A 12,136-nucleotide genomic window follows, 5' to 3' on the forward strand; every position below is an offset into this window, starting at 1 on the left:
AATTTGTTCATTTTGACTTCCTTCCAAATAGCACAGAATATAACAGGGTAAATAAAGAGTATCTCAGCTGTATGATCAAGGTCAGTATCAACAGTGATAAGTCATGTTAACAATATTTATCCTTGATATGTTGTGATAAAAATGGCACTTCTGTGCTGGTCCTTCCAAAACCCATGAAAATAGTAGTCAGTTATGTAGTCAGTCAATAATAGTAGTCAGTCATGTCTGACTCTGTGCGACCCCATGGACTGTAGCCCACCAGGCTCCTCTGTCCATGGGATTCTCCAGGCAATAATACAGGAGTGGGTTGCCATTCCTTTCTCCAGGAGATCTTCTTGATCCAGGGATCGAACCTGCATCTCTTAGGTTTGCTGCATTGGCAGGCGGGTTCTTTACCTCTAGCGTCACCAAAAACCCATAACCCCGGTCTAATTATGAGAAACACATCAAATAAGTTTCAGTAGAAGGAAATCCCACAAAATACTTGGTATATATTCCCCAAAACTGTTAAGGTCATCAAAAGCAAATTTTGAAAAACTGTTACAACCAAGATGAACTGAAGGAGACAATGACATGTAAATGTAATGTGGTATTCCGGATTAGACCCTGGAGCAGAAAAAGATGTTAGGTGGAAACTAAGGAACTCTGACCTGCCTCTTGAGAAACCTGTATGCAGGTCAGGAAGCAATAGTTAGAACTGGACATGGAACAACAGACTGGTTCCAAATAGGAAAAGGAGTACGTCAAGGCTGTATATTGTCACCCTACTTATTTAACTTCTATGCAGAGTACATCATGAGAAATGCTGGGCTGGATGAAGCACAAGCTGGAATCAAGATGGCTGGGAGAAATATCAACAACCTCAGATATGCAGAAGACACCACCCTTATGGCAGAAAGTGAAGAAGAACTAAAGAACCTCTTGATGAAAGTGAAAGAGGAGAGTGAAAAAGTTGGCTTAAAGCTCAACATTCAGAAAACTAAGATCATGGCATCTTGTCCCATCACTTCATGGGAAATAGATGGGGAAACAGTGGAAACAGTGGCTGACTTTATTTTTCTGGGCTCCAAAATCACTGCAGATGGTGATTGCAGCCATGAAATTAAAAGATGCTTACTCCTTGGAAGGAAAGTTATGACCAACCTAGACAGCATATTAAAAAGCAGAAACATTACTTTGTCAACAAAGGTCTGTCTAGTCAAGGCTATGGTTTTTCCAGTACTCATGTACGGATTTGAGAGTTGGACTATAGAGAAAGCTGAGTGCCAAAGAATTGATGCTTTTGAACTGTGGTGTTGGAGAAGACTCTTGAGAGTCCCTTGGACTGCAAGGAGATCTAACCAGTCCATCCTAAAGGAAATCAGTCCTGGGTGTTCATTGGAAGGACTGATGTTGAAGCTGAAATTCTGGTATTTTGGCCATCTTATGCGAAGAGCTGACTCATTTGAAAAGACCCTGATGTTGGGAAAGATTGAAGGCAGGAGGAGAAGGGGATGACAGAGGATGAGATGGTTGGATGGCATCACTGACTCAATGGACATGAGTTTGGGTAAACTCTGGGAGTTGGTGATGGACAGGGAGGCCTGGCATGCTGCAGTCCATGGGGTCACAAAGAGTCGGACATGACTGAGCGACTGAACTGAACTGAACTGAAGGAACTCTGGATAAACTACTATGGACTTTAGTTAATAATAATGCGTTAATAAGGTTTTATTTATTATAACAAATATACCATGCAAATATAAGATGTTATTATTAGTAGGAGAAATTCAGGGAGGGGGCATGTGAGAATTGTGTGTACTATGGCCTTATTTTTCTGACAGATCTAAAACCTTTCTTAAAAATTTTTGTTTTTGTTATTCAGTCACTAAGTCGTGTCCAATTCTTTGTAACCGCATGGACTGCAGCACACCAGGCCCCTCTGTCCTCCACTATCTCCCAGAGTTTGTTCAAATTCGTGTCCTTTGAGTCGGTGATGCTATCCAACTATCTCACTCTCTTTTGCCCCTTTCTCCTTCTTCCCTTAATCTTTCCCAGCATCAGGATCTTTTCCAATGGGTCGGCTCTTTGCATCAGGTGGCCAAAGTATTGGAGCTTCAGCTTCAGTATCAGCCCTTCTAGTAAATATTAGGGTTGATTTCCTTTAGGATTGACTGGTTTGATCTCCATGCAATCCAAGGGACTCTCAAGAGTCTTCTCCAGCGCCACAATTTGAAAACATCAGTTCTTTGGCTCTCGGTCTTCTTTATGGTCTAAGTTTCATATCTGTACGTGACTACTGGAAAAATCATAGCTTTGACTATACAGACCTTTATCGGCAAAGTGATGTCAATGCTTTTTAATGTGCTATCTAGGTTTGTCATAGCTTTTCTTCCAAGGAGCAAATGTCTTTTAATTTCATGACGGCAGTCACCACCAGCAATGATTTTGGAGCCCAAGAAAATAAAATATGTTGCTTCTTCTACTTTTCCCCTTTTTATTTGCCTTGAAGTGATGGGACTGGATGCTGTGAACTTAGTTTTTTGAATGTTGAGTTTTAAGCTGGGTTTTCTACTCTCCTCTCTCACCCTCATCAAGAAGCTCTCCAATCCCTCTTCATGTTCTGCCGTTAGAGTGGTATCACCTGCCTGTCTAAGGTTGTTGATATTTCTCATGGCAGTCAACTTCTGCTTGTGATTCATCCAGCCCAGCATTTCACATGACACGCTCTGCATATAAATTAAATAAGCAGGGTGACAATATACAAAGGTCTGTTTTTTAAAAAGCTAGCTGGAGGTCCCCAAATTGAAGGGAGAGAACTACAAAAGGTGTGCAAAACCGGAGGCGTGGTTCATTGGCACTGACATTTGCTTCACTGATTTTCTTCTGACGACCCACCTCTCTACATCTAATTTCAGATCATGTGGCTGAAGCCTCACTCTGGTGCTAAAGGTTGAGCCAGCGACTGTGGCCTAAGGCAACCAGTGAGTTTTATCTTCCTCACCAGAATCTCCTTGCTATGCTGTGCTTAATTGCTGTTGTATCTGACTCTTTGCGACCCCATGGACTGTAGCCCACCAGGCTTCTCTGTCCATGGGATTCTCCAGACAACAGTACTGGAGTGGGTTTCTAGTTCCTCCTCCAAGGAATATTCCCAACTTAGGGATTGAGCCTGGGTCTCCCACATTGCAGGCAGATTCTTTACTGACTGAGTCATGGGGAAGCCCAGTGTTCTATGAATCCACTTTAATATAAAATAGCTTTTAAAGAACAAGCTGATGCTAATGTTTTAATTGTAATAGGACCATTTTGCTTGCAAGTAAGAAAATCTAATTAAAATAGTTTTCTCATCTGACAGGTCTGGAGGTAGGGTGGCTCCTGGCTTAGTGCTATAATGATTGACTCAGTTTTTTTTCAACTTTCATCCAGCTCCCTCCATGGTCAGGAGATGGTTGCAGCAGTTCTGGCTAACACAGTCTCACACAACTGTCCAGGTAAGAAAAGAGGGCCTCTTCTTTGTGTGTCTTGGAAACGTTTAGTAAGAAACCTTGTCAGAAGAAGGACCTTTCCACTGTTCCAGCCTGCACAGACTTCTCTTCAAGTCTCATTGGCCAGAACAGGGTCACAAGGGAAATAAAAGTACCAGATTAGTTTGGGTGACCTAAGAGTCACCTCTGGGGACTGGGGTTGGAGCACTTGTCCATGTAGATGAGCACAGTTAGTTGTCAGGATGGAAGAAGAGTGGAATGGGTGCTGAGCAAGCAAACAAAAACCTTCTACACTGACAAGTACAATTTCAAATAATCAGAAAAAATGATTCATTTATGAAGATATAATATTAAAATGTTATGCAGTAGTTAGAGGGAATAAGTCAGAGAAGGCAATGGCACCCCACTCTAGTACTCTTGCCTGGAAAATCCCATGGACGAAGGAGCCTGGTAGGCTGCAGTCTCTGGGGTCGCAAAGAGTTGGACACGACTGAGCAACTTCACTTTCACTTTTCCTTTCATGCACTGGAGAAGGAAATGGCAACCCACTCCAGTGTTCTTGCCTGGAGAATCCCAGGGACGGGGGAGCCTGGTGGGCTGCCGTCTATGGGGTTGCACAGAGTCAGACACGACTGAAGTGACTTAGCAGCAGCAGAGGGAATAAGTGAATAGCAACATATGTAGGTCTTAAAAGCACAGTATTCATGGCAACAGTGGGAAAGAGAACACAATCTATTGAATAATACAGTTATTTATGTTGCTTAAAAATACATGAACACTGGAGCTTTGACCTGCTGCTATAAGAAGTGTAAGGTGGTATAACCATTTGGGAAAACTTTTGGACAAAAGCATGCCTTACTTCCAAATAAATTCATCTTCTAGGTATATATACATGCATGCCTATGTGCTCCAGACATATCTGAGAGTTTTTATAGCAACACCATTTATACTAGTCCCAAACTAGAAACCAGTCACCCAAGTGTCCATCAGCTAGAAGAATGGGTAAATGAATGACGGTGTAGTTCCATGCTAGAAGACTAACTGAATATAGTATTCACTGGAATACTGTACGGTCATGAGAATGAATAAATGACTGCTCCATGCTGCAACTAGTGAAAGAAGTCTGTTACAATAGGGTACTAACTATATGATTCTATTTACATAGATTTTTAAAATAGACAAAATTAACCTATAATGATTGGAGTCAAGATAGTGACTACCTTTTGGGGAAGGTCAGAGTTATTGGGATGGACTTCTGGTGAACTGCTCATATTTCATTTCTTAATAGGGATGGTAGTTTCATGGATTTTATTGTGAAAATTCACTGAACTGTATATTTATGATGCTCATTTTCTGTTAATATATGCATGTTATACTTAAAACTTTTTCTGTAAAAAACTACATGCATGCAAAATAGCATTTATTTAATGAGTAAACGGGGATACAAAGAAAACTCAGTCCCTGCCTTCGTGAAGCTTAATTCTAATAATAAAAATAAATGTAGTAGTAGCAGCAGCAAGTAATACCTAAATAGTGTAGATTATGTTCCAGGTCAGACTGTAAGCATATGAAATAGATACTATTATCATCCCCATTTTAGAGCTTAGGAAATTGAGACACAGGGCTGCCTACTGAAGATCACACTGTAAGTGGTAGAGTGAGAAGGCAAGCCTTGTAACCCTGTCTCTACAGTCTAGCTTTTAACCAGGATGCCCTACTGCCACTCATGCTAGTGAAGGAGAAAGCCAAAAACAGATAGAGATAGGTACAAAAATATCTCAGTTCAGTTCAGTTCAGTTCAGTCGCTCAGTCATGTCTGACTCTTTGTGACCCCATGGACTGCAGCACACCAGGCCTCCCTGTCCATCACCAACTCCTGGAGCCTACTCAAACTCATCCAGTCAGTGATGCCATCCAACCATCTCATGCTCTGTCGTTCCCTTCTCCTCCTGCCTTCAATCTTCCCCAGCATCAAGTGAGGTCTTTTCAGATGAGTCAGCTCTTCTCGGGTGGCAATAACTGCAACTGAGTAAAAGCAGAACACAGAGGCGGAAGGCGATAAGAAGGAATTGCTATTTAAAATAGGAAATTTTTCTCCCTCATGCTTGTCAAAAACAAAGCGATGTTTGGACGAAGACATGAAGGAAATGAGTGCGTCAAATGGACATGTGAGCAACTAGAGTGTTGGGCAGAAAAAAACAGCAAGAACGGATGCCTTGAGGTGCGCATAGTAAATTCAAGAACTGGCTAGGAGGCCAGAGTGGCTAAAGCAGAATGAGATAGGGAGAGGAAGAGATAAAGTCAGAGCCAGCAGACACCAGATCGTGGGTTCCCTTTGGGCCAATGTTTGTATTTATAAAGACACATATAGCCAATCATTTACATAGTAAACAGAGTGTACCTTTGGGAGAGGAGTGGCTGAAGGAACCTTGACCAAAAGAAATAGATACAAGGGAGGGACATAGCACCAGTCTATTAGACCAGAGTATCATGAGTATTATTAACTCAATTCTACACCTGAGTTGTGGGGCAGAGGTGTAGCTTGTTGTAGCTTTTAACCAGAAAGAACTCTATATTCCATCTCCACATCACCATAAATTATCCAAAAATTAAAATGCTGGCACCAAACCTCTTCTTCAGAGAAGAGAGATATACCCTCAGTGTGTTAAGACTTTTCCAATTCTGATGATTCATTCCCATACAGGCGGCAGTATTTATAATGGACGATACTGCCTTTGGCCTGCAATGTGCAAAATACCTCTTTTTCCTTATGACAAAGCATCTTACCAAAAAAGTAATAAGACATAGTTTCTACAAACATATTAACATTAACCTTTTCAAAACTATGTGATTTAATGGCTTAATTTTTTCCTGGAAATGTCAGGTATATTGAAAAACTACATGAATCGATGCCTAAAACATTGTGATTTCTTCAAAACAAATATTCTGCATGCACACCAGTAAACCCCAAGAAGGATCAAGCCTCATTATTTGTATTTAAACTTAAATAGGTTATTTTTTGCCCAGAAAAAAAGTTTACATTTTTACTGGTAATATGAAAGATCTTGCTTTAGGTTAGAGAGATTTTTAATCAGGCAAATTATTGCAAATTCTGCCTCCCTCTTTATTTTGGGGATCTCAAAACCCAGAAGAGTATCTTTTAAAAAGGAAAATTGTCCTGTAACTATTCAGATGAAGTTATATTTTAAAACATTGCCTCCTGGGAGTTCAGAAGTTGAAGTTTTGACTTTTTCAAGGACTTTCAAAGAAAAAAGGGTAGGAAGAGACCCATCTTCTGTGATTTGACTCTCAGGTGAGCTTCTAGACTTCATAGCTATATTAAAATCTAATTGTAATAAGGGTGGGGACCCTGCATGTTAATTTATGATACATTTATTAATCTGTTCACTATTTATTAATCTGTTCACTGTCTTCTGAATATCAAACACTGTGCTAAGTACCTGGGGTATATTGACAGACACAGGGCTGCCGTCACAGCGCTACAGGCTAGGAGGACAGCAGACGTTAGTCATACAAGCACATATAAAACTGCAAGTGTGACGCGCACCGTGGAGAGGAAACTCATGGTGCAATGAAAGCCTGTGCAGACGACTCTGGGCTAGTCAGGTCGGTTAGGGAAGGCTGCTCTGGAGACACGATGGTTACCTTCTGATCTGAAGGGAGAGGGTAGGAATTTTAACCTGGAGACGGAAGAAAGGAAGAGAGTGAAAAATAGAGGGAAAACCCTAGTGATTAGAGGGGATAGAACTGAAAGTCAGTTCTGGAATTCTTAATTAGAGAAAGGGAGAGTATAGATGAAGGTTATATTCATTCATTCATTTAATTAAAATGTATTGAGTAACTGCTCTGTGCCAAATCTTGTTCTACAGGTTGGAAATATTAAAGAGCTTTTAGTTTGTCATATGAGGAAAGATAAGACATTAAAAAGTTTTAATCATGCAGGGATGGAGGGGGAGTGGTGATGTGATCATATTTGTGTTTGGCAAAGTTAACTAGCTCCAAAATGGAGAATGCATGAGAACAGGCCAGAGAGTATTCTAAGAGGCTCTCCCAGAACTCCAGGGTAGCTTGCATGAGGAAAGTGATGCTGGAGATGACCGGCATCATTGGGTGTAGACAGTTTCGAAACAGTTTAGGAAGCAAAATAGCACATTGTGATAGACTGAGGCGGGCAGAAAGGGAAATGTCAAGGATATGTCTGCGGGTTCTACTTGTATAGCTAGATGGGTTGCATAAGATAGTGGCAATAACAATAATTAGCATTACTAACCTCTTTGATCTGAGTTTTGGGATGGTGAGGGGCTGTGGGTGAAAATTACTGAGGTGCAGTCTGTAGTCAAAGTGGAGTCCTTTCTCCAACTCACCATCAGTGACCAACAGCAATTGCCTCAAATTTCCACTTTCTTTTTTTCTGGACGGAGTAGACATGGTCTAAGTATGTTAGGACTTCACTGGTGATCCATGTGAACAGCAGACTCTCTCATGAGCTGTGCTGCTTTGGTCATGCAGTGTTGCCAAGAGTCCTTTTCTCTTTAGACACAGTATCTTCTGAAAAGAGCAGTAAGACATGATTTCCCCAAAGCAAAGAAAGTATCCAATGGAGAGGTAAAGCAAGGAGTGGAGAAGAACCCACCCCAGATTCTCAGTTGGGAGCCAGGTTAGCTCAAAGTCCAGAGCGTGGAGATATGGTCTGTACTGCGGGAGCCTAGGGTGGGGCACGTGGCAGGAGATGAGCCAGAGTGCAGGCTGAGGTGGCATCCCAGAAGACCCTCTGCACTTTACTGAGGTTCGACTTTACCCGAAGGGCAGTGGGGAGACTTTGAAAAGGTTAGGAAAATGTCAGGAGTAAGATTAGATTTGCATTTTAGAAAGATGACTTTATAATAATTTAAGCTGTCATTTTATGAACTTTTTCTGATTAGGTGTTATTTTCACAATAAAAATGATTCTTAAAAAAGGAGAGCTGATTTTTGTCTGTTATATAGACTGGATTAGACTTGCAATGTGAGACAAGATAGAAGGAAGCTCGTTAGAAAGCTATCGCAACAGGAGGTTGCTAAAGTGGAGCAGAGGCTGTGGACTCTGGAGCCAAGAAGACTTGCATTTAGATAGACCCTGCCTTTGCCACTTCTCCACTGTGTGAGCCTGAGCGGCTGGTTCTCTTCTCTGGGTCTCAGTTTTTCTCATCTGTAAAAATATCGGCAACAGTACATCTGTACCTTCTTTTCCATTTTGCATATTATGTATATTAAGTTCTCAGTATCTAGTATTCCCTGTAAACATAGTTCTTATTTTAATGATGAAAAGAGTCTGAATTAAGGCAGAAGCAATGGGAATGGAGAAGGGAGGAGAGATGACAATGGTGTTAGGTAGGTTGATTGTATAAGCCTCAGGGACTGATGAATGGATGATGGGGAACTGCCACCATACTTCCCAGGGATCCCACTTGGGTAGAATTAGGCAAATAGCGATTCCAGTGTCTTTGAAAGAGAAATCAGGAGGGCCAGGTTACTGGTTTTGGTGGGGGAGGTTGGGAATGAGGGGGATGACGAGCGCAGTGTGAGCCTTGGTTCACACTTGAGATGCCCTGAAGACAGTTGGCTATGTGGGTCTATTTCTCTATGAGGAGGTGGGGCTTCGGAATGGATATTAGGGAGGAACTTGCTAAGGAAAATATGCTGAGCATGATTAGTAGAAGGCCAGGCTTAGGGTCATGGGGAGCGTGAGCATTTTAAGAGGACAGAAGCAGAACAGGAGACAGGAAATAGGGGGATGGGGAAAGGCAAAATGCCAGAGAGATGAAGAGGAGGAGCAAGAATTATGAGTCAAGAGAGAAGAGAATTTCAGGAGGAAGGCAGTGGTTAATACTGCCAACTGACACAAATAGGTCAGCTAAGGTTTTCATGCAAAGGAAAAAAAAAAGCATTTGATTTAGCAACTTGGGGGTGGAGTGTGAGGGTGGTGTTCCAGTTTTGCCAGAGCCCCTTGAGTAGAGTTGTTAGGGTTGGAATCCAGATTGCAGTCTGTGGAAGAGTAGACAGGAGGTAAGACATGGATATGGGCTGAAATTGTCCTCTGTTCTTTTTGTGAGGGGAAAGAGAAAAAGAGGGATGGTAGGGTTTTGTTTGTTGGTTTTAAGAATGAACACTGGGGTGTGAGAGGAAGTAGCCAAACTAGGGAGAGAAAGAAAAGGGCTGATTATGCACCGTGTGGGAGGGGGGGACTTCGCCGGCACAGGTGAAGGAATTAGCCAGAAACCAGAAAAGGGAGCTCACTTCCTCTGGAAAGAGAGGAGAGCTGGCATGGCCGGATGCAGATAAAAATAAATAAAAGCGTGGGATGGAGAGGTGTGAGATGTTGAGGAAGTTCATGCTGATGATCTCAGTAGTCTATGTGAAGAGAATGGCATTGGCCACAGGGCAAAAAAGGGTAGGATCTTGGTTCTACTGAGCTGTTTGTGGGGTCATGAGCAGTTGGTTGCTCAGTGGTAAAGAATTTGCCTGCAATACAGGAGATGCAGGAGATTTGGTTCAATCCCTGGGTTGGAAAGATCCCTTGGAATAGGAAATGGCAACCCAGTCCAGTATTTTTGCCAGGAGAATCCCATAGACCGAGGAGCCTGGCAGGCTACAGTTCCTTGGGGTCTCAAAAATAGTCAGATGGGACTGAGCAACTGAGGCTGAACACTGCTTCTGTCTGGCTCTGGCTCTATAGGGCTCCAGAAGGCACCGTTGAGTAGCACTGCAGATCCTGCGGGCTGGGTGTCCTCTGCTGAAGGTCCTCATCGCAGCCTTGAGGAAAGGGGTTTCCGAAACAAAGGAGCTGATCGGGGATGGGAGGGCAAGGCTGAGTGCATGCGAGAGCTGACTGGGAGGCAAGGTGGACGGATGCGCTTGGATCCAGAGAATGTGGACCATGGTGGAGTGTGGTGAGGACCGGGGACTGTGTGTTTAGGAATTTGAGGCTGTGGTTTTAGCAAAACGCAAACCCTGAGCAGTTAACACCTGTAAACTGAACAGAAGGGTATAGGATGGGGGGTGGGGGGTGGGGCTGTGGTTATCTACATGGCTGGTTTTAGTTAGATGGTCCCTAGCTGGTGGTCCCGTTTTTCTCTTTCCTGAGTCGAGGCAGCAACTTTAAAAAACCGAATTAAAAAAAATGATTTCTGTAATTTGAGGTCTTTGGACAATGGTAACACCAGAAAAGATGATAAAATATTGATGAGACCAAAGCAGTATTTATACAGGCATTACAAAAAGCTTGGGCCATATTCTAAATTAAATTTAAAAAAATCATTACAAGACAATGCATAGGTTATTCTTTCTTCTTTTCCTAAATTGCTTTAAATCTTTTATGTCATATCTTAGTGAGAGAAAATAAAATGGGCTACATGTAGCTACTGAAACTGGATTTTTTACTAAGGCTACTGTGTGTGTATGTGTGTGTTTACCCATCAAGGAGTCCATCTGTGCATTTTTGGAGCACTCGATGTCAAATATTAGTGATAAACAAGATTATGTATTGGAGTTAATATCAGTAGCTAAAACTCTCTTTGCAGTTGACTTTTTAAAATAGTAAGAATAAAGTATTGAAATCAAACTGTTCAGAAATTTGTCTTTCAAATAAAAATATCTTTAAAATTCTGGCAGGTGGGCAAAGTAAGCAGCCAGCCTGAGGTTGGAGGTAACAGAATAGTTCTGGAAGGGGCCAGTTATAGCAATAAATGTTTGCTGCCAAGAGCTGTCTTTTAAAAGGAGTGCTTTCCCTTTTCATAAGTTCCCTCCCTTGAACTGGTCTGGTTGCAGGAGGGAGTGGGGAGAGAAATTAAACCTTTTAGGGGAGCCCATCAGTGATTCTTGTGGGTGATGGGGTTAGTGTGATGGAAGTCAGATTTCCTGCCAGAAGTTGACTTGGTGCTATAAAATATGAGGAAGAGTGTGTATAGTACCACTGTTCTTGGCAGCCCAAAATGGAAACACGAAAATGCCGACTATAGGAGAATAGATAAATACACTATGATTAATCCTCACAGTGGAATATTTACTTGCCATCAAAGAAAGTGCAGATAGACATGACACTCGGATGAATCTATCACAAAATGTTGGTGAAAAAAGAAAATCCCCCCAAACTATTTATAGTACAATGCTACTTTTGTAACATTTAAAAACAAGCAAAGGAATAAATAAACACAAAGCTCAGGACAGTGTTTACCCGTGAAGTGGTGAGGCTAGAGGACACACAGGGGATGGCGTGGGGAGAGCACATAAATAGATGTTAGCTGTTAGTATCACTGCGTTAGATGGTGGGTGCGTGTTTATACGTTATCTAAAATAAATAAAAGAAACATGAATGGATTGGTGGAGAAAGTGCATCAGAAACCAAAGAATTGTATGTATTCAGCAGAATGACATCACGGGCAACAAGTATGACCATAACTTGGGCCCTGTTGACAAGCCCAGCCCTTCTCACTGGCGAACAAGACTGAAGAGCCCCTTCCCACAGGGCTTTACCTTCTAGTATGAAGATAGTCTGCAAACAAAGAATTTGAGAAAGTAATAAGTTCTTTGAGAGAAAAATAAAACCAAAAACATAATAATATCTCTTTATGTAGGTATGTGTGGGTATGTCTCTAGGCTAGGTGCCCGGAA

At 41.9% G+C, this 12,136-nt stretch overlaps 1 long non-coding RNA gene across 1 annotated transcript in view; it reads left to right on the plus strand.

Annotated features, from left to right (window-relative positions):
• The window catches only part of LOC107132664 (uncharacterized), a 400,010-nt gene that overhangs the window by 91,811 nt on the left and 296,063 nt on the right, over positions 1-12,136 (plus strand). The window contains exons 2-3 of the long non-coding RNA XR_009495406.1: positions 2,898-2,963; positions 3,409-3,473. This is a non-coding gene — a long non-coding RNA (uncharacterized lncRNA). The remainder of the gene's footprint in view (positions 1-2,897; positions 2,964-3,408; positions 3,474-12,136) is intronic.

Source organism: Bos taurus, chromosome 7, assembly GCF_002263795.3.
Source record: "Bos taurus isolate L1 Dominette 01449 registration number 42190680 breed Hereford chromosome 7, ARS-UCD2.0, whole genome shotgun sequence".
In the NCBI taxonomy this organism is placed as follows: domain Eukaryota; kingdom Metazoa; phylum Chordata; class Mammalia; order Artiodactyla; family Bovidae; genus Bos; species Bos taurus.